We start from the raw sequence: 22,939 nt of genomic DNA, 5'->3' as shown, positions 1-22,939 counted from the left end.
TACCTACCAGATAAAGAAACGATTACAGTTCCAAAAATGCACTATGCTCTAAAACTTCTCTGTGCTAAGTAACTAACAAATTCTATTACAACATACAATAATTTCCCGTTAGTCTGAATTTTACAAATGTTCAAACTAGTCACTATTAACTATTTCCGCTGAAGTGAGAGCTGACCAATAAGAACTAATCATAGAAAAATTACCCAGGTGTGACACCTATCTAAAATTACAGAACTGGACTGGTAGAAAAAACTACAACCCAGACGAATCAAGCATCACCTGACAAGACAGAATGAAACGCCGAGCACAATGAATAGCAGATGATATTAATATGGGGTAGGCATTGCCTAAATAAGCGAGCACCGTGAGCTTTACCATGCATTTATCGCCAGGGTCTGTGCGAGACTTGTAAAAAATGATAAAAGACATTATAAATGGGGGGGGGGGGGGTCGACCTGGACGAAAAGTTTTGCTTCGCAAGTGCAATATTTTTATTTATATTTAAGCAGCAAGCAAAATCAATATTTCTATTTGAAAAGCTGTCTTGTTAATTAATGTTTTTTTTTCAATTAATGTATAACTTGAAAAAAATTTCCCCCAAATTCCGAGCCCATACCCCTCTTTCCCCTCGCTCTCAAAATGGTCAATAACTTCATAGCACTTCGCAATACTTCACATTTTTTATCCCTTAAGGGAATCTCTACCATCATTTCAGTTTTGGCCTGTCAGATCAATCAGTACAGATACCGGAAATATTACAGTTGTTCAAGGATGGTGGGAATATTTTACACATATCATGTGACGTAAACCAAAATTCAGACGACAGCCGCAAATTCAAAACAAGGAAATGATTGCCTTTCCGGTACGAGGACACAATTAATTTCGTAGTGCATTTCAACAGACCCATCTTGACATATAAAAGAAATTCCACCGCTTCAAACTCATTCAAACTTCACTAATATGGAGACATGTATAAAAGCGGATTTCTATAAGAGTGCCAGAAAAATTCACCATCACATTTTATTTTTAGTAACTTTCCTTAGGAGACCCCGTAGGCTTGAAAAGTGACCACTGCCAAATGTCCTAAATTTTGACCTTCTTTGATAGGACCAAACCACTACTTTCACATAAAATTACAGGATGAAAAAAAAAACCTTGTAAATTTGATCCTTGCCCTACATTTCTTCAGTTAATACTAAGCAATAAAATTTATGACAGCAAAGAAAAAAATCAGGAAGAAACACGCTAAAAAAAGGAACTATTTTCGTATACAACGAAAAGTCAAGGGGAATTAATTGTGACCTCGTACCTTCCTATCTTAGAAAAGCTATGCTTCGATTTTGATAATATAATCGGTGTTACATCTTTTTCCAAATAACAAATAAGCTTCTAGAACAGGGTTATGTTGCTACAAGATTGAAGTCATCACTACAGAAGTTTTATGGTCGTCATCATGAACTCGTGGATCGTTATGGTGTATCCATCAGCACCATGAAAACTGATGTATTCAACGGGTCATAGTTTTCCTTTCCTCGTTTGTCTACCCCGGACTTGACTTTTTATGAGCAACTCGGCGGGTGTTTCTAGAAAAGCAGAAGACGCTTACCCTACCGGTGCACCTGGTCCATGCTCCCAGTTTTTAGTGGAGTCCGAGTTGCTCATTTACTTTTGTTACTTTGTATATATGATTTTAGTTACTTTATGTTCTTTGTTGTGAATGTCTGTTTTCCATGTCGGGTGTTTGTCCCTGGATTACATTCTTTTGATTACCGCTATAACCTTGGTTCCCTTGATTACTCTTTCCGAGGCGGATTAACAGCAACAGTGGAACAGCGGAGATACACGTACGTACATCCATGTGTTTCCCGACGTTTTTATAAACATAACATTCACTTCTTTAAATAAGTAAAACAAATAAGAAAATACTTGAAAACTATCAGTTTGTTTGTTGGGGTTTAACGTCCGAGCAGCAGTATTTCAGCTATATTCAGATGATGAACATGAAATTGATGATAAAATGAACATGAAATGATGATGAAATGAAAAAGGGATGGGAGACAAGGACAATGGGGTCGATAAATTTTGATTGGCACAGGAAATAGGGAGAGGTGGGTAGGGTCGGGCAATTTAGTCTCCTGTGGCGGAGCCCTATGGTTCCTACTCCGGGAGAATACCACAGTAGCGAGGAACGTGGCATCTTTCCCAACACGGTGCACCACTATGGTTTGCGGTCAGGTTTTCCGTATTATAGCCTGACAACCCCAGCAGGTAACACGCCAGGGGTACCCCATTCCACCACCTGGGGCACACATCCCAGTTGCTCTGTGTGCAGAGCGCCCTAGCCCCCGGCTAGGGTTCTGAGCACTATTTAGTCGCCTTTTACGACAAGCTTAGTGCTGCTGCAGGCCTATTCTTTTAACACCCGGACCTGCATGGGGCAAGTTGATATTATTTTTAACGAAACGTAATCTTAACCTATATTTTTTTATTTGTTTGATTGAAGAAATGGTGAATTTTCACCGTAAGGACAGTCACGTTTTGTTACTTCCGGGGCATGACTTTTTTTCGTTAGTATATTGGGGAAACTTAAGGAAAATTTAGAAAGTACACGTGATAATGGTAGAGCTCACACCACTTCGCGGCGCTCGCTATGATAAAGAATATGTACTATCTGGCAGGTAATACTCAAGAAAATAATAAAAACGTAAAACATATCAAAAATACACCCTGTCACAGAAACACTATAGCCATACACTTTTAAGTCCCTTGAACATCTACAGCTCTTTTATCAGTAATTCACATATAATTCCCGTTTTTCAACGCATGGCCAAATATCCAAAATACATGTAGCATGATCATTACAAATAGCGATTACACCAGACCGCAGACTGGTACCATTCTTGAGAAAATTGCATTATCAAAATCACTATACCATCGTCTAAAGAACTAATCTTCTAATTTTATTTTTCATCCTCCGCCGCTAATCAGTTTAAAATCAGTAAACTATTTGTTTTTAACCTAGATGGCAGTTTTTAGTTTATTTGATTTGGCGTTTTTTTGTTTGTTTTTTTTTTTTTTCGTTTTCGTTCTGAGGGACGGATATGCGATAAAAATAAAGGTCTCCTGCAGCCATAAACATTTATACCAAGAAAGATTCCATTTTTATAATACTGTTGTTCTAAAATATATGAAACAGTGACAAAAACAAAAAAACAGCAAAACAAAACAAAAAAAGAAAATAAAACAGGGAATGTTTTTGTGGGTTGGGTCATCCTTTCGTTCACAAGTTTGCGTGTAGACTTGGGTCAAAACTCAGCAAAAAAAATAGCCTGGAATCCCATTCTTTAATGAAATCACTGCCACCTCTTGTGTTTTGATTCGCCCTAGATGAAAAGTGAAGACTGGTATTCAGCATCCCTCTTTATATTTTCCTTTCTTGGATTGATGCCTGTTTATTATAGTTTTCCTTTTTAGCTAAACATCAAATTGTTTATAATGCGTCATATTATACACCTGAAAATAACTTTCAAAATGGTACATAGAAATGAACAACAGGCACTGATAAGAGGTTACAGGTCAACTACGGTACGTGTTTAAAATTCAAACCAAATTAATCAGCATATTTAGTTCGGAGTTAAAGTTGTTTACTGGTTATTGATCAGCGTATATTAACGTGTTATTGCACAGTAATTTTCTTGTTAGCTTAGTTATAGGACCTAGGTCGGTAAGATGACGAGCCGAGGACCTACAACTCATCCAAATTGAAAAGTCATTTTAAAAAATATATATATATTATACACCCTGTAAGATAATATCAAAGTGACTTTTATACCCTTTTCTATGTTTTTCACGAGAGTAAGGTTCCAGTGTTGTTATAATTATGAAGACTTTCATAATCTCAAAAGTCACCCTTAAGGTCTACAGATTAACTTTATTACATGCAGCTCATAAAGGGTGAGAAGAAAAGTCAATCATCTACTTATATGTTTCGCATGTCATAACATCATGCAATGATACATTTTTGTTGTTGATTGGTTTTCTTTAATCTCATTGTATTTAACCAAATTTCATCCGCTAATGGTCCATACTAACACATTCTTCTTGAACATTGTGTAGTTTGGATTTAACAAAATTTCATCCGCTAATGGTCCATACTAGCACATTCTTCTTGAACATTGTGTAGTTTTCATCGTGTGTTTACTCTACAACTTTTAATAGTACGCTTAAGGTAAAGTCCCGAAAATTTCCAAACGATTCATGACGTTCTTGTAAAATTTCTGGACACGGATCGGAACCCGGCCAATATTTATATATAATAAAGGATTGTACGATACCGATAAAGATCTTAATACACTATAATAAAATATATAACGATCAAAATTTTCAGTCAACAAATGACCTTCAGTGCCTCAAATAAACTGAGTGTGTATGAAAGTAAATGGTCTGTGAACACAACTCACTACCTAATCAGGTGAATACCTGTGACGTATAAAATTTTATTGACAGTTAACATTTTGTTATAGACACACGTTGTGTGTTGATCTTGAACACAGAACTATAAAACTAAAAATATTTACAAACACTGTAATAAGAATCTATACAAAGTAGGAAGAATTTAATGTTTTTTGTTAATTCCGTGTGGGTGTAAAACACGGAGTTCTTTTATCCAAAATCCCTCCCGCTTCACTCCATGTAGATCGCCCCAGATCGCGTTTTGTTCCACGAGGAAGATTTTCATTTTGTTGAAATCATCGAGGCAGTGGTTTGGTAATCTGAAGTATTGACTCACTGGGAGTAAAGGCTTTCTTGTTAGGTCGCTCCTGTGTCCGTTCAAGCGCTTGTGAAAAGGTTGTTTAGATTCACCAACACATTGAAGGCCACAGATGGGACAGTGGAACAAATATATTACATTAGTACTCTTGCAGTGCATGTTACGAAACCACTGCCTCGATGATTTCAACAAACTGAAAATAAAAAAACAAACAAACAAACAAACAAAAAACGAATGTATACAAAATGTGATTAATACATATGTTCTTGACTCGACCAAATTAAATGCACTAGACCAAAATATATTTTGTTTATAATCGTAATGAAGAGAAACTCACTTAGTGGATAATTTTTAAAATTTCAACTGAGAAATGTAATAAAAAATATGTCAGCTTTGTGCATTGCAATATAATGTTTCATGGAACACTTAAAAGAGATATCTCTTTTAAGTGCTCCATGAACCATGATATCGCATGCACTGGGCAACTGTATACTATGGGGTTTGATTAGTAATACATTTTTATGTTGTTGGAACGTGCAGGGGTGCCACCTGTCTCTAGTGAGTTCGTAAAAACTGTGCTGTTTCACAGTTTGGCTGCCATTGATAAATATAGTGTATATAACATAATATTGACAGATATTGTTTTTTTTTTATTACATTACTTTTAATTCAATAATAGTTTGTTTTGTTTGTTTGTTGGGGTTTAACATCCGAGCAGCAATATTTCAGCTATATTCAGACGATGAACATGAAATGGATGATAAAATGAACATGAAATGAAAAAAAAAAAGGATGGGACACAAGGATAATAGGGTCGACAAATTTTGATTGCCACTGGAAAAACGGGGGATGGGTAAGGTCGGGCAATTTAGCCTCCTGTGGCGGAGCGCAAAGGTTCCTACTCCTATCGAATACCACAGCAGGGTTCTTTAACGAGCGAGGAACGTGGCATCTTTCCCAACACGGTGCACTACTATGGTTTGCGGTCAGGTTTTCCGTATTATAGCCTGACAACCCCAGGATGTAACACGCCAGGGGTACCCCATTCAACCACGGGCACACACCCCCGGCTAGGGTTCTGAGCACTATTTAGTCGCCTTATACGCTGCTGCAGGCCTATTCTTTTAACGCCCGGACCTGCACGGGGCTCAATAATAGTAGGCCAAGATTACTGACCTTCCGTGTGACCCTTCAATAGATAGATTTTCACGATCCTTAGCGTCCTCCGTTCAAGATTAAGCAGCAATACCGTCATTTCTTTCGATTGACAGTTTGTCGGGGTGATTATAGTAATATTTATAAAGTCCTGGTTGTCGGTAGATTATTCCAGGAATTAACATTTGAACTTTGAATACGTGTGTCTTTCGCCACATATGACCGTTTGCCATAGATCATGTCTGAAATGTTGATTTTTGTACTAAGTACGTAGATACATGTGCATATGTACATATGAAATAAGAAATCCTTTAGTATTGAGAAAAACGTATTCTACACATAAACTAATAACTACGTACTGTTCTATATGAAAATTATCTCAGCGAAATGAAATCATCCCTTCAATAGTGGGTATAAAATATGTTTACATAGCAGGATAAGTAGCCTCCCTTTAATATTTACTGGCGCAATAAAACCATTCTTATTCAAATAAAATGAATTAAAGTGAGAGGAATGTTTGAACTTCTAGCTAGCTAGGGCTAAAGTTATTTATTTGTCAAGTGTTACCCAATACTACAAAAATTGCAGGGCCGGATGCCAGTCGAGATTCTTCATGGGATATTATTAACCATTTTTTGTCAATTTTACACATGAAAACGACAAATTTTCCAATCAAAAATTGCACTCCCTTCTGGATCCGCCACTGAATTGTTTCAAATAACGAATATCACCGAGTGAACAACCTCTGAGGCCAGTAATCCACCCTTTTGATGGATTCATGGAACAACCAGTGAAAAAAAATTTTTGAGAATAGGACATGCAAGGCATTTGTTGTCTTAAAAATTTGAATCTGACAATTAATTTTTGTCAATGAAGCTACGACAGTGGCTGGAATTGACCTAGGCATCATATCAAATCTTCGTTTTGTCAAGCAGATATCATATTTTACTGTAGCACTAAAAAGCATCCGCGATCAAGTTTTTAGGCACGAACGATAGAAGGAGTCAAATGGAAACGATTAAAAATAAACATAAAATTCATAGTTTATCAAAACCAGGATGCAAGAGAAATTTCGCATTTTTCATTTCCTTCAGAAGTCTGTATAATAAATTCGAACTATCTGATGACTTGTTTCATCGGACTGTTTAATCACGTGGTGACATTCGAACATGTAAAGTCGCCAGCCATCAGGTGCGTTTTAATTTCTCACGTGACATTAGAAGTTTGAAAGGGGCGCCATTCGGGAAACAGTTTTACTAATTTTAAAAGGTGGGAAATTTCGCAAAAGCATCCCCTAAAGACATCATTCTTTCTTAAAATCATATACAATAATTTGAAGTTATCGTATCATTTCAGTCAGAGTTAATTCGTATAATATTGTATTTACTGAAAACTTATTGAATTATTAATGTACAATAATTGTAAAGTCTGAGCTTAAGACGCATATATAAGAGACTATGATAAGTTTTTTATATTCCTTTTTTTTATTTGTTATCGTAATATACATAATCACATAACAAATTACAACACCTGTTCAAAACTGTGTAACATATAAGTACTTGTCCAAGTTTAGATAGTAAAGATTTCATTCCCCAAAAGTCTTCAGTAACTGTATTTTGTAGAGGTGACAGAACCCAGCCTATGGGTAATCGGATAGAACTCAGAGTATGTCTTACTACTGGTTGGGCTGCTGTAATTATGCTTTGCCTGATTGTATGGTCATATAATTCACAATAATGGTAATTAGACAGCAAAAAAATGACAAAGTTACATGCTTTGACATGATTCAACAATGGTTTAGCTACAAAAGCCTACAATGCACTTATATGACTTGAGAGAATCCTAATTTTAAAGCCTTTTAGACATACATGAAAAATATATGTTTCAATGGTATGATTAGCAGAAACATGGGAGATTGATTTAACATGCTTTTTAAATGTGTATAATCAAATTTATGTGTCTGGACAGTTGAAAAAAGTTATGGATAGTCATTCTCCCATTTATCATGTCTAGGTTTCATGACTACTCGGTTTATAAACTATCTTTTAAAAAAAGCTTTGTGTCTTACAGATAAAAACTTCAACAAGAAATCTGATAGCAATGGCTCACTACAGATACCACGATATAAGGAAAATAAACCAAGTTCTCGGTAAACAGGAAGTTGTTGATTTTTTTTTTCCAAAAATGGATCCCACCATATGGCATACCTATGGGAAGAATGTTTTAAAATGTTAAGTCGCTGTGATGATTAGTTGCTGAGAATTTAAACTTGCAAAAATATAAAGTCAAAAGAAAAAACAAAGTCCTTTGTAAACTGAAAGTTGTTGATTTTTTCCAAAAATTAATCCCACTATATAGCATAACTTCAGGGAATATATGTTCAAATTTTAAACCGCTGTGATGAGTAGTTGCCGAGAAAAGTGCAACAAAAGTTTATGCTTTCAAAATTGAAAAAAAATACAAAAAAAAAAAATAACCAAAGTTCTCAATAGACAGGAAAACGTCGATTTTCTCCGAAAATATATCCTTCCATATGACATACCTACACAAATATGTGTTAAAATTTCAATCATTAGTTGCTAAGAAAAGTGCTTTCAAAATATACTGATTTAAAAAAAAACAAAGTTCTTTGCATATCTACAGGAAGAAAGTTTGAAGATTTCAGGCCGCTGTGATGAGTAGTTGCTAAGAAAACTGTGACGGAAACACGGACAAGGATAACAAAGGTATACCCCAATCCTTGGGAATTGGGGTTTAAAAATTACTTCCCCTATTTAATATTATACGATCCATTTTTTATAATTAGAAACGTGAACAGAACAAATTATGAAGGCCTTCATTGACTCAGTACTTCAGTACCTTGATTTTTTGTAATAACTGCTAATTTCATAATAATGTCAGATTTCGATAAAGCTTATTAAATTAATTTGAAATTCCTCAAATATTTTGTAAGCTCAATAATCTAGTTTTGTTTACGCATGTTATAAACAAATACTTTATTTGTTTGTGTTCACTTAATTACTTTTTTTTATTGTGTAGTCTAGATGGCATACTTGAGTCAAAAAACCATCAGGTAGTTAAGGGTTTTAGATTAAATTTTTATTATACACTCAGACAGTACATGACTGTAACAAGAGGCAGTCAACTATTCCCGACTTGCGGACCAACATTTTGTCAACATTTATCTCCCTTTGGAGTAGGTATCTATTCGGAACACGTAAGGTTTTCCATCCGATATCGACGATACTTTAGAAAATCTCGAAAGTCAAAAGGGAATTTCTCGTTCTACTGACACTGCCATACATTTTCTTTACCCGGGATACAAATCAAAATCATCATTATGTAACCTACCAACAAAATGAAACACCCTGTAAATTTTAGAAACACCGTTGTGTTTGTCTGCTTTGGGATTCCATTTTCATGCCAGTTACCTCTTTTTTCTGCACCCGAATCCGAACATCGATTAGAGAGACTTCGAAATTATACCTGCTCTTACGGGAGGTAACTCTGCAAAAACAGAATAAAACATGACTGCATCCCGAGCTCCGCAAGTAGGGAATAACATACAATGCTACGGTGAACATGGCAGAAGTATAACGAACATGGTTTTTCATATAACCTGTGCTCATAGGAGATAAAAATTGTATCGAGACAGGAAGTAGAATTCAAAATTAAGGGAGATAACTCTGTGAATGACACTCAAAAATAATAGAATCTATTGGATTTTCAATGTTGATTATCTCCTAAGAGCAGGAGGACTTGAATGAATAATTACACATTTCATAATATAGACTAATAAAACAACTTGATTACAAAAATAAAAATATGTAGCTTTTTTGGGGTGTATCACATTTTTTCAGATTTTGCCTGATTCTTACAAAGACTGCTACTAAACTAGCTGCAATAGACCTTTTTGTGCTAACTGTGGGATAGGCGATAAGCATGCACAGCGCATGCTCAATATTCATTTCAGCGAGGAAAATTTTTTTTGTTCTACCCAAGCCCTACCTCACTGAAGTCTATATTGAGCATCCTCATCAACTTACCACAAAAGGGTCTATACATGTATAAGATATAATCGATATGCACAGGGGAGGATTGAGTTTAATAATGTCGACTCAAAAAAGTTTGCAAATGTTGTCAATAAAGGGTTAATTAAAGGAAGTAAAGTGGAAGAAATCTTTCTATGGTCTATTTGTTTTGTTACTTTTTCGAAGGTGTGCTTTATTTGCGTCCTCAGTCCCAGGACTGAGTAGAGACTCAGTCTCTACCAGAATGAACTTTATTTTCATAAACTACAAATTACATAGTTAAAGAGAAACATGTATACAATTATTTATAAAAAAAATTATACGGGTGTGTGAAAAATACAAAACTTAATAAATATAAGTGGAAAACACGAAGGACTGACTTTCATATTTGTAAACTTTTAAAATCTACTTAATTTTTCTAAAAACCATAATATTTGATGTATTGATCAGATTGTCAAACTTAAAAATATTAGGATTTTTTCCAACAATTCTTCAGGAAGTAACTTTTTTTCTATCTAAAGAAAAATATTTGCAGGTAGAATGTAATGGAATTCGTCACCGATGGCAGTCGAGTCGCAAAGTTGACAGAGTCTCTCGTTCCTTGGAACACCCTGCCACCTTCCTGTCTCGATTGGCAAGCGGTGACTACAACATCTAAATTTGCATAGATTAAATAACAAATTATCTGCAGTAATAATTCTATATATTTTTCAAAATGAACATTTTTTTTGTATATTCTATAACAAAGACATTTTTGCGATTCATTTAATATCTGAGATAAACACAATTGAGCGAACTGAACTTTAAGATTCTGTTCAATATATTTTAAAACACCTTTGTCTGCATATTGCATATTCCATGAATAAGACACACCACAGTTGTCTAAAATGTTTTTGATTATGATAGCCACTTGTTATCAATACCATAGTTATTAAAGTTAATAAACAGTAACTTGTACTACAAACTACATATTTTCCTGTCTTTCCCTCTTATAATGATACCCCAAAAGTTTACCAATCGAGCCTTTGCTTTCACTTCCAAAGGATATCGTCCCAGCTCGGCATATACTATAAAGTCTGGGGTAGACTGTTTTAAATGTAAATTATTTTTGCAAAATTTATAATGTAAACGCATTAAAATGTCCATGTTTTCAAATGCCCAAATCTCAGATCAATTTAGTTATAAAGGAACAACGCATTTGTCAAAAAGGTCTACACTTGTAGTTGACAATCTATTGAAAGCTTGTTTCGTCTACATTTTCTCAGTACACCATACATAGCTTTCAAGCCTTTTTCGTATAAATATTTTTGGGTTGTTAAAAAGGACCCATTTTTAGCGAAATATAAACCAAGATATTTTTAATCTTTTACAATCTCAACTTCTTGAGGTAGTTTGCTATTGCACCTCTTGAAAATATAGGTATTTTTGTTTTGTCTACATTTACTAGTAAATGCCATGGTTCACGTTAGTTTTGAGACTCATTTAACATGTTTTATTAATCTGTGCTGCTATCAGCAAGTAATACCGTGTCATCGCCATATGAAAACAAAAATATTTTTAAATACATGTCAGGTCCAGATTCATTTTTGGAAACAAATTTTGTAAATCATTTAGATAAACAGAAAATAGAGCAGGGGACAGATTTTCGCCATGGCGAACTCCTTCTTCACATGGAAAGTAATCTGAATTGTTTGAATTGAAAATAATTCTGGATTTAATGTTATTTTGTATAATTTTAAAGAATTTTCTATTTATGCTATTGACTAACAATTTATTCATTAGTTAATTTCTCTGAATAGAGTCAAACGCTCTTTGAAAATCGGTGAATGCAAAGAAAATTGCTTTCGTTTGACCTTTATTAATTCAAATAAGGCATACAAAGAAGTTACATGATCAGCTGTACTATATTCATTTCTGAATCCTGCTTGATTTTCGAGTAATATAGAACTATTTTCTAAATAGTTACACAGACAATGGTTCAATATCGAGATGAAATTTTTTTCAAAGATTTTATAAAAGTGTATTAGGTCTATAATTCTTAGCTTCAGTTTTATTACCGTTGTTTTTAAAAATATTCCTGTATCATGTATAATATCAAATATACATTCACATATACATCAGACATAACATCAGCAATAGCACATAAACATTCATTTATTACAAAATCATCTGCTGGAGTCTTGCTATTTTTAACATTTTTGATAGCTCTAATAACTCCTCTTGGTAATAGGTTGGTTAAGCTCTGCATTTACGATAATATCGGCAGGATGATTTACATTTGATATATCTTCATAATTTTTATTTTCTTCCCTAAAGTAAATCAAATGGATTTCCCAGACTTCAGGGAGATTATTACTTTTCAAAGATTTCATTTTTTCTTCAGTTCAAACTTATAATTCCTAATATTATTATCTAAAGTTTTCTTATGTATCTTTTCACTAGCCTTCAGGTGTGTTTAAAATATATTAGAAGCATAATATTTGTATAGTTTTGTGCTTTTCGAAAATCTTTTCTCTTTCTGTAACAATCCTTGTCGAACCAATCTTTGGTTTGATTTTTATCAGGATTATTTTTCAAGACGTTTCTATTTTGTCGAAAACCAAATATTTGTTTTGTTGAATTAAGCAAAACATCTGTTATTTCAAGCACAATATTATTAGTGTCACTTCAAGTCATTATAGCACTGAGGTACTACGGTAACGGAGCTATATGGGTGTAATTTGAAATGCACACGGAGTGAGCAAGATAACAGTTTCTGGATGTATCAACTTTATTTCCAAGACTTTAGCTGAAAGAACAAGAAACGATGTTAAATTCCAGATGTCTGCTAGCGAAAGGGAAGCCAAAATGTATGACTTTTATGAAATAAAAGAATCCCCCTTGGTTATCGGGGCAGTAGATAACAATTTGATGCCAATTAAGGCACTATTAATGGACAAACATCTGTATGTCTGCAGGAAGGGTTTCCATGCTCTTAATATATAATATGTATGCAACCCACTGAACGTGGCAGCCCGTTGGCGAGGCTCTACTTATGATGCACATGTTTGGAAGAACTGTAATGTATATCTAGCTTTTGATTGATTTGTTGACTTGCGTTTAAAACCCGAGCGGGAATATTTCAGCTATATCCGGGAGATGAACATGAAATAGATGATAAGATAAACATGAAATGATTAAAAGAAAAATGGGTTGGAACATAAAGATAACAGACTCGACGAATTTTGATTACCACTGAATTTTGATTTCCACTGCAAATAGGGAGAGGTGGGTAGTGTCGTGTAATTAAGCTTATTGTGGCGGAGCCAAGATTCCTACTCCTGTCGAATACCACAGCAGGTTTCTTTACGTGCGAGGAACGTGGCATCTTTTCCAACATGTTGCACCGATATGGTTTGCGGTCAGTGTTCGGTATTATGGCCTAACGACCCCTGCATGTTGCATGCCAGGGTTACCCCTATTCAATCACCTGAGTCACACAACCCAAGATGCTCTCCCCGGCAAGGGTTTTGAGTGCTTTTTAATCGTCTTCCGTGACAAGCTTAGCGCTACTGCGGGCCTATTCCTTTGACACCCGGACCAGCACGCGGCTCTTGCTTTTGAAAACGGACTGATACGGAATGGATGGTTACTCAGTGATTGCATTCAGAACAGGTAAAGATAGGAAAAAAGGAAAGGGTTTCATAAGAAGAATGCATTTTCATACCAAGGATATTTGCATTTTAAATTAATTTTCACTTTATCATATGACTTAAAATGTTTTAATATTTTTCTAACATTCTTATCGACTTCTTTACTATTGGACAGCAATAAATCTTAACAACTGTTACATGTACGTGAATATAATCTCTATTCATTGATCGGAATCCTATAGTCAAGCAATATTTACGTTTTAATAAAATACCCGAAATTAAGCTGATGGAACGATTTTTAATTGTACCATTTGACTCCCAACATTTTCATTGATTATCTTTATAAAGTGATCATTGTTAATAATTCACATATTTATTTTTAGGAAAAAAAACTATTATTCTTTAAGCAGAGAAGTTGACAAGTTTTGTCCCAGAATGCATCAATAAATCATAAATTTATGTGCAACTACAACATACTGATCAGATTTCGTGCGTTGTAGATGTGTTACAATATTGATGGTTACAAGTATACCCTCGATGTTTAATATTATATCAATAAAAACAGATCACAGGAAATTTTCTATCCGCCATAACTAGTATTTAAAAAAAGTGCCGTATACATGTATATATTGACGTGCGACTGGAATTATTAATGACCGATTATACCTCAGATGGTAATTTTTGTACATTTTATATAATTTGATATTGAGAAAACTCAATATACACAGCTTGAAGTTTGTTTATACGTTTGAGCTCGTGCTGTGAAAAATTCCACTTAAGTTCGATCATTGATGAAAATTGGAGGAGTTATGTTTGAAAGTTTCGGACGGACGGACAGACATTTTTCATTTCATCATCATCATCATTTCATGTTCATTTTATCACCACTTCCATGTTCATCGCCTGAATATAGCTGAAATATTGCTGCTCGGGCGTTAAACCCCAACAATCAATCAATCAATCAATCAATGGTAGAACTGTTAAATTTATGACCACTTTATACAAAATGAAAAGGTTTCACAAAGAACTTCGATTAAACAGGAAAGAAACTCACCTTGCTTTGTTTTATCATATGACTTAAAATGTTTTAATATTTTTCTAACATTCTTATCGACTTCTTTACTATTGGACAGCAATAAATCTTAACAACTGTTACATGTACGTGAATATAATCTCTATTCATTGATCGGAATCCTATAGTCAAGCAATATTTACGTTTTAATAAAATACCCGAAATTAAGCTGATGGAACGATTTTTAATTGTACCATTTGACTCCCAACATTTTCATTGATTATCTTTATAAAGTGATCATTGTTAATAATTCACATATTTATTTTTAGGAAAAAAAACTATTATTCTTTAAGCAGAGAAGTTGACAAGTTTTGTCCCAGAATGCATCAATAAATCATAAATTTATGTGCAACTACAACATACTGATCAGATTTCGTGCGTTGTAGATGTGTTACAATATTGATGGTTACAAGTATACCCTCGATGTTTAATATTATATCAATAAAAACAGATCACAGGAAATTTTCTATCCGCCATAACTAGTATTTAAAAAAAGTGCCGTATACATGTATATATTGACGTGCGACTGGAATTATTAATGACCGATTATACCTCAGATGGTAATTTTTGTACATTTTATATAATTTGATATTGAGAAAACTCAATATACACAGCTTGAAGTTTGTTTATACGTTTGAGCTCGTGCTGTGAAAAATTCCACTTAAGTTCGATCATTGATGAAAATTGGAGGAGTTATGTTTGAAAGTTTCGGACGGACGGACAGACATTTTTCATTTCATCATCATCATCATTTCATGTTCATTTTATCACCACTTCCATGTTCATCGCCTGAATATAGCTGAAATATTGCTGCTCGGGCGTTAAACCCCAACAATCAATCAATCAATCAATCAATGGTAGAACTGTTAAATTTATGATCACTTTATACAAAATGAAAAGGTTTCACAAAGAACTTCGATTAAACAGGAAAGAAACTCACCTTGCTTTGTTTTATCATATGACTTAAAATGTTTTAATATTTTTCTAACATTCTTATCGACTTCTTTACTATTGGACAGCAATAAATCTTAACAACTGTTACATGTACGTGAATATAATCTCTATTCATTGATCGGAATCCTATAGTCAAGCAATATTTACGTTTTAATAAAATACCCGAAATTAAGCTGATGGAACGATTTTTAATTGTACCATTTGACTCCCAACATTTTCATTGATTATCTTTATAAAGTGATCATTGTTAATAATTCACATATTTATTTTTAGGAAAAAAAACTATTATTCTTTAAGCAGAGAAGTTGACAAGTTTTGTCCCAGAATGCATCAATAAATCATAAATTTATGTGCAACTACAACATACTGATCAGATTTCGTGCGTTGTAGATGTGTTACAATATTGATGGTTACAAGTATACCCTCGATGTTTAATATTATATCAATAAAAACAGATCACAGGAAATTTTCTATCCGCCATAACTAGTATTTAAAAAAAGTGCCGTATACATGTATATATTGACGTGCGACTGGAATTATTAATGACCGATTATACCTCAGATGGTAATTTTTGTACATTTTATATAATTTGATATTGAGAAAACTCAATATACACAGCTTGAAGTTTGTTTATACGTTTGAGCTCGTGCTGTGAAAAATTCCACTTAAGTTCGATCATTGATGAAAATTGGAGGAGTTATGTTTGAAAGTTTCGGACGGACGGACAGACATTTTTCATTTCATCATCATCATCATTTCATGTTCATTTTATCACCACTTCCATGTTCATCGCCTGAATATAGCTGAAATATTGCTGCTCGGGCGTTAAACCCCAACAATCAATCAATCAATCAATCAATGGTAGAACTGTTAAATTTATGACCACTTTATACAAAATGAAAAGGTTTCACAAAGAACTTCGATTAAACAGGAAAGAAACTCACCTTGCTTTGTTTTATCATATGACTTAAAATGTTTTAATATTTTTCTAACATTCTTATCGACTTCTTTACTATTGGACAGCAATAAATCTTAACAACTGTTACATGTACGTGAATATAATCTCTATTCATTGATCGGAATCCTATAGTCAAGCAATATTTACGTTTTAATAAAATACCCGAAATTAAGCTGATGGAACGATTTTTAATTGTACCATTTGACTCCCAACATTTTCATTGATTATCTTTATAAAGTGATCATTGTTAATAATTCACATATTTATTTTTAGGAAAAAAAACTATTATTCTTTAAGCAGAGAAGTTGACAAGTTTTGTCCCAGAATGCATCAATAAATCATAAATTTATGTGCAACTACAACATACTGATCAGATTTCGTGCGTTGTAGATGTGTTACAATATTGATGGTTACAAGTATACCCTCGATGTTTAATATTATATCAATAAAAACAGATCACAGGAAATTTTCTATCCGCAGAACTATTCAGTATGTATCACTCCGCTAGCTTGAGAACTACTCACTGCCATTCCGCGGAGTTTTTTACGTAGTTTTGTAATAATTTGTATATTGAGGCGGGGTCTAGTACTGAGTGTGACAGAGATGTAAAGCTTTAAATAGCGACTATACTATTTGCGAAGGAGATTGCTAAAGTAAGCCGCAGGGGCTTGCTTCCATCAAATAATGTGTTGCTGTACTTTACTAGTCGCGCCGCACAATAGACTTTTTCATATTTTTAGCCAAGGGAAGTAACCTTCCAAACCGACAGACTGGTTTAATGTCCGCAATGGACAGCAGTAGACATCAAATTCAAATATTTGACTTATTGTAGCTCTGGTAAGTACTTGGTTACCTTTGAATAACAATTTCAAACCATTCCTTTACTTACCGAAGTGTAAATACTTTAAGTTTCAAAGAAAAATGTTTACTGTTCTTCCTTTCCCCCAATAAGACTGTCAACCCGCTTGTTGAAAAACTTAATAAAATGGCTTTCATTCTGTAAATATCAGGAGCGTAACTAGACTTGTAATGAAGTGGACGCCTTTTTCGACAGGGGTGTAGGGGGCGCTTAAGGCCTCCAAGGGGGTCCAGGGAAAAGCCTTGATGGGGGTCAAGGGGACGAATCTCCCGGAGGCTCCGCGATTCTAGCGATTTAGAAGGATATAGTTTGAATGAAAAACATATCAGAATATCTTTATTTACGACGCACAGTATATGTTAATTCACAGTAAATATCACCAAAATCCAGTTACACCTGTATAGTCAGAGAGTACCCTGAGGCAAAACATCGGTAATGATTACCTCAAACGCTGCTGGTCCCTTACTTTGACATAATTATATGTATATGCACAGCGAAATAGCTGCACTCTAATCGATCTGATCAGGGATTAAAATCCCTTATTTGATACGTAGGAAAGGAATGAAATCATTACTATGGTATATCCACAATTACTAGAAGCCCCCGAGGAAGTCTTAAGAAATATCCCTACCAAGTTTAGTTAAAAATCCGTCCTTAGTATCTTACCGGAGAAGGCTTAAAAAAACAGACATTGAAGACGACGGACGACGACTGCAACGGATGCATACTCGTATCACAATATTACACGAGTTTGTTCCTAATTAAGTTAAAACTGAGCTCATTACAGATTGTTATAACTAGTATTTAAAAAAAGTGCCGTATACATGTATATATTGACGTGCGACTGGAATTATTAATGACCGATTATACCTCAGATGATAATTTTTGTACATTTTATATAATTTGATATTGAGAAAACTCAATATATACAGCTTGAAGTTTGTTTATACGTTTGAGCTCGTGCTGTGAAAAATTCCACTTAAGTTCGATCATTGATGAAAATTGGAGGAGTTATGTTTGAAAGTTTCGGACGGACGGACAGACATTTTTCATTTCATCATCATCATCATTTCATGTTCATTTTATCACCACTTCCATGTTCATCGCCTGAATATAGCTGAAATATTGCTGCTCGGGCGTTAAACCCCAACAATCAATCAATCAATCAATCAATGGTAGAACTGTTAAATTTATGACCACTTTATACAAAATGAAAAGGTTTCACAAAGAACTTCGATTAAACAGGAAAGAAACTCACCTTGCTTTGTTTCCAGCCCAGACATAAGACGAGAACATCCGTCAAACAATACTATGTTCCTCCATTTTGCACGGTGGAAGATAAGAGATAAATTAATGGGGGTATTTCTGGGATAGGACCTGGACCGCAGGGACATGTCTTTCACATGTTACATCTCACATAGAAAAAAAATGGGCCTATATACCATTGTAAAATATATTTTTGTTTTGAAAATAATAAAAGAAGAAATAGTGACTACATCAAAGAGACAACCATCCAACCAGAATAATAAAAAAATTCAACAGGCCAAGGCTATATATGGGTCTTCAATGATTAGTGGGGACTTACTGACACCACATGAAAGGCTGTAGCTAGCTCCCTGGCCTTGACACAAAATTATAGAACTATTAACAGTGACAACGAAACAAGACACACTGAAGGTTAATTTCTACTTCCTCTTGGGATTTTTTTTTAAACAATGGAGGAAAAAATCGACAAAGTATAAATGAGTGGTTAGACCAGATGTTCCTGACTTGGGGTAGGCGCAAAAATGGAGGAAAAATTGTGATATAACCCAAATATACCTCCTATTCATTGATCCAAACTTATGAACTTAATTTGGCACGGACTACTAGGTTTTCGGAGTGGGAGTGGGTAGCTAGGTTTGGTGCATAAGCGGGGGTAAGGGGGGCTGGGTGCGTTGGAAGTTGGTTTTAAAAACAAAAATCTGACCTTGATTTTTGTTTAAAAAATAATGTTGTCTGCTACTGAAAGCACCTTAGGTGAAATATATGCAAAATATTACTTCTGCCCAAATTCTTTTAATTAGAAAACTAATAAGTCAAACAAAAAAAGTCGAATTTCATTCCCTCTAAATTCCTTAACTATGTGTAAGATCAATAAAAATTAACGATACGCTTTCAAGAGTACGTGCACATCTTAAAGTTTCCAAGCCCACCACAGAAAATCTATGGTCCGTGCCTGTAATCTACATGTGTATATATTGGTTTCAATAATATAATGTCTAATGTACAGTGATTTCTTTCTGACCTATGGAGATTTTTTAAAAGAGTTCCGGATTGTTCCTTGATATTTCTTGGTTTTGTTTCTTTGACCATAGACAGTCGTTTAAAATACACTGGAAAGGGGGAGTGGGGCTATAGAATAATACCTTGTTGGAAATTTGAATTTGGAGTCATTCCACTTTGCTTTAATTAATATCATTTTTTTCAAATCTTCCATTGACAGGGCACCAATATCAGGGTATGTACTATCTTCGGCTGATTTGGAACTGACTGATTGAGCAAGGGGCTGTGAAATTTCAGGCTCTTCCATAACTTGTGAAGCCGGGCTTGAAACTTCATGACTTTCTGTTGTGGGCAGGTTGGATAGAACACTTTTACGGGCGGGCAAAGAAATGCCGAATGTTCCGCTGCATTGTCTGATTGGCGTTGCAGACGAACATTGATGTAAGATATACAGGGAAATGAATCGGTTAGGCAACAAACTACTCTGTACTCTGAAACTGAGAAAAGTTTCGCCGGTGAGACGAGAAACTTTAATTCTTTCTTCCGCTCTCCCTCTCTCTCTTCCTCTTTTTGTGAATACGATGTGAATGCGCCCATGTACTTGCGTAACGGTAGTTACACACCTGGAAATATATATTTTTTTCGCCATAGAAAATTTAAATCTAGGTATAAAAAATGTTACTTCCTAGATTTTCTTGAAAGTTGGCAATATGAAAATTTAAATTCCTGGCTACATTTAATTTTCGTATAGGTCCTATTGAGAGTCACTGATGAACAACAAAAAGTACCTAATTTTAAATGAGGATTGTATTTTTGGTAGATTTTCCCATGAAAATTTATATTTCGCTTTGAAGCTTCTCGGTGGCACACTATTTAATTATTTAAAACTTTAAAAACGACGAATCTACAATGACAGCATTAGAAAATATCTCAATAAGCATCGCAGTTGCATTTTTATTACCGTAAACTGGCTCATCGCAGTCCGATTTTACTCTTACTTTACGGACAAATAGATTTTAACGACGTCACAGTAACACGTTAATTTATGGAAATTCTAATATGACGTCTTCAAGTCGCCAAACAGTATATGTCGGTACAACCCCACCTTTAGCACCTGCGCACTGTCTATTTTCTTTCGCTGTCGCTCCGAGACAAAACACTCATTTAAACACGTTTACGCAATGATTTATCGGCTGAGAGGTTATCTAATTGAAATGAATTATATAAATACACACATTTAACACATACGGTGACATAAATGTACAAATTTAATCCAACTTCCATACGGGTGAGGTTGAACGGAACAGCCTTTATTTTGGCTACGCCTAGGGAATTTTTTCGTCACAAGAATTACCGTATTTGTCATAGTAGAAAAGAAATAAATCCTTGCGGGGGTAGATTTGTACTCATTTTAACATGGGTTGGCCTCGCTATCGCTCGGTGTTAAATAATCGAATATAAATGCCGTACCCATCTTAAAATGAGTACAAATCTACCCCCTCAACGAATTATTTCTTAAAGGGAAAGACCACCTTCACATTAAGTTAGGCTCTTATGATAAATCATATCCACGTAAACAAAAATAAATAACATTTAATGCAAAATGCGCGTTTATAAAATGCTCAAGGCTATGCAAAGTTCGAAATTCTTGAAGTATTAGTGGATAGCCATCTTGCAGAACTCTCCTATCTGAATGAAGATCATAGTCAGACTTGATTTTTACCGATAGCTTCCGTTTGGCTCGTGACGTAACTTAGTCGGTTTGGTACTGATATAAGTACTGCAGATAATGTGTAAACAAAGAATATTCCGTAAATATTTCTATGACTTGTTTATCTAATCACCAAAACATGATGATTTGTCAAGCTTACGATTGCACGAATGATAAAAGAGAAATGTTCTAAAAGTTTGGGTTTTTTTTACCAGCAACACGAACATTCTTCGGAAGTAGCCATAAGATTTTCCTTACAAATACTAGTCATCTGGCTGCAAATCCCGTTGTTCGTCAATGATGTCTGACATTTGCTTACATGTTATGCCTCAATCTCTTCTTCCATTTATTTTGGGCTGAAATTACAGGGGAAAAGTCCCAAATTTGCGATTTCTTCGAACATCGTAATCAATTACCTATTTACTTTCAACTTACAAACCGATTTCGTGACGTCACAGTTCAACCGATCATGGTGGCGCGGGAAATTCAAATTTCTTTATTATAAATCTCGATTAATTAACTAAGAAAAGGAAATTATTTTGTTTCAATTGAATTTTTACGAATATTTAACAGATTAGTTGCGATATTTATGACTTACACAATAACATGGTCTTCTCCATTAAAACCTTAGCAATCTTTTTGGCACAGAGCTGAAAAGTTTACCATGACGTACTCTAATGTGCACCTTAAAAGTTTTAACATTGGTAATCATAATCTTTATTTGACAATAACAAAATTGTAAATATTGTAAAGTTGTCTAATGTTTTGGACATTCCTTGAATAACCGAGTTTTCAATATGCCATGTACATTTTTTTACATTTTATACAGTATTTATCTATGTTTACACTCATTCGAAATTCCACAAATTTAGAAACATTTGAGGATGCTACCATATTTTATAGAATAAAACAATATTATATCTTATCAAAGTATAAATTACTCATATCTTAGGAAGGCGTCGACTTATTTCAGCATGAAAGAGACCCCCCTCTTTTAAGAAGAAAAAAAAACAATTAAGCACATAGTTGCATTCCAAAATAAGAAAATGTAAGACAAATTTCGAATTGTACGCTATACAATGGAAAATTGACCGTCTATGTTTTGCTAATCCAGGTAAATTAATGAACTGTATAAACACAGGTAACTTCGTGGCAAATGAAGAAACATTATATCAAGATAATTCATGTCTGATTGAATGTTGTATAAACATGCGAGTTGACTATCTAACATAATGCATTTTGCAATTTAAAGAATAAAAAAACATTAAATTGTAAATATTTAAGTAAATTTAAAGACCAAGTTATAATTTAATTTTTCGTGTTTAGCTTTGTTCTACTAGCTGCAGTGAATCATTTTGTCCACCAAATTTGGTTTTCAATAGTAGAACTGCCCGTGCAGGTCCGGGTGTCAAAAGAATAGGCCTGCAGCAGCGCTAAGCTTGTCGTAAAAGGTGTCTAAATAGTGCTCAGAAACCTAGCCGGGGGCTAGGCGCTTTGCCCGCAGAGCAACTGGGATGTGTGCCCCAGGTGG

The 22,939-nt window shown here is 34.5% G+C and overlaps 1 protein-coding gene across 2 annotated transcripts in view; it reads right to left on the bottom strand.

Annotated features, from left to right (window-relative positions):
- The window catches only part of LOC148601585 (uncharacterized), a 39,800-nt gene extending 25,141 nt beyond the window's left edge, over nucleotides 1–14,659 (bottom strand). Inside the window, exons 1-2 of one of the 2 annotated variants that reach the window (XM_088555196.1) lie at nucleotides 14,644–14,659; nucleotides 9,358–9,433 (exon numbers count right to left, since the gene is read on the bottom strand). The gene's annotated coding sequence lies outside the window, so the exon portion shown is untranslated. Of the gene's footprint in view, nucleotides 1–7; nucleotides 182–9,357; nucleotides 9,434–14,643 lie in introns of those variants that run through there. The other variant, XM_088555189.1, reaches the window with a different exon arrangement.
- Between the last annotated feature and the right edge of the window lie 8,280 nt (nucleotides 14,660–22,939).

Source organism: Perna viridis, chromosome 12 (assembly GCF_037379345.1).
Source record: "Perna viridis isolate PV_CMFRI_1.1 ecotype Kerala chromosome 12, ASM3737934v1, whole genome shotgun sequence".
Classification (NCBI taxonomy): Eukaryota; Metazoa; Mollusca; class Bivalvia; order Mytilida; family Mytilidae; genus Perna; species Perna viridis.
The sequence above is the reverse complement of the archived record's forward strand: the minus strand, read 5'-3'. Positions and strand labels throughout refer to the sequence as shown.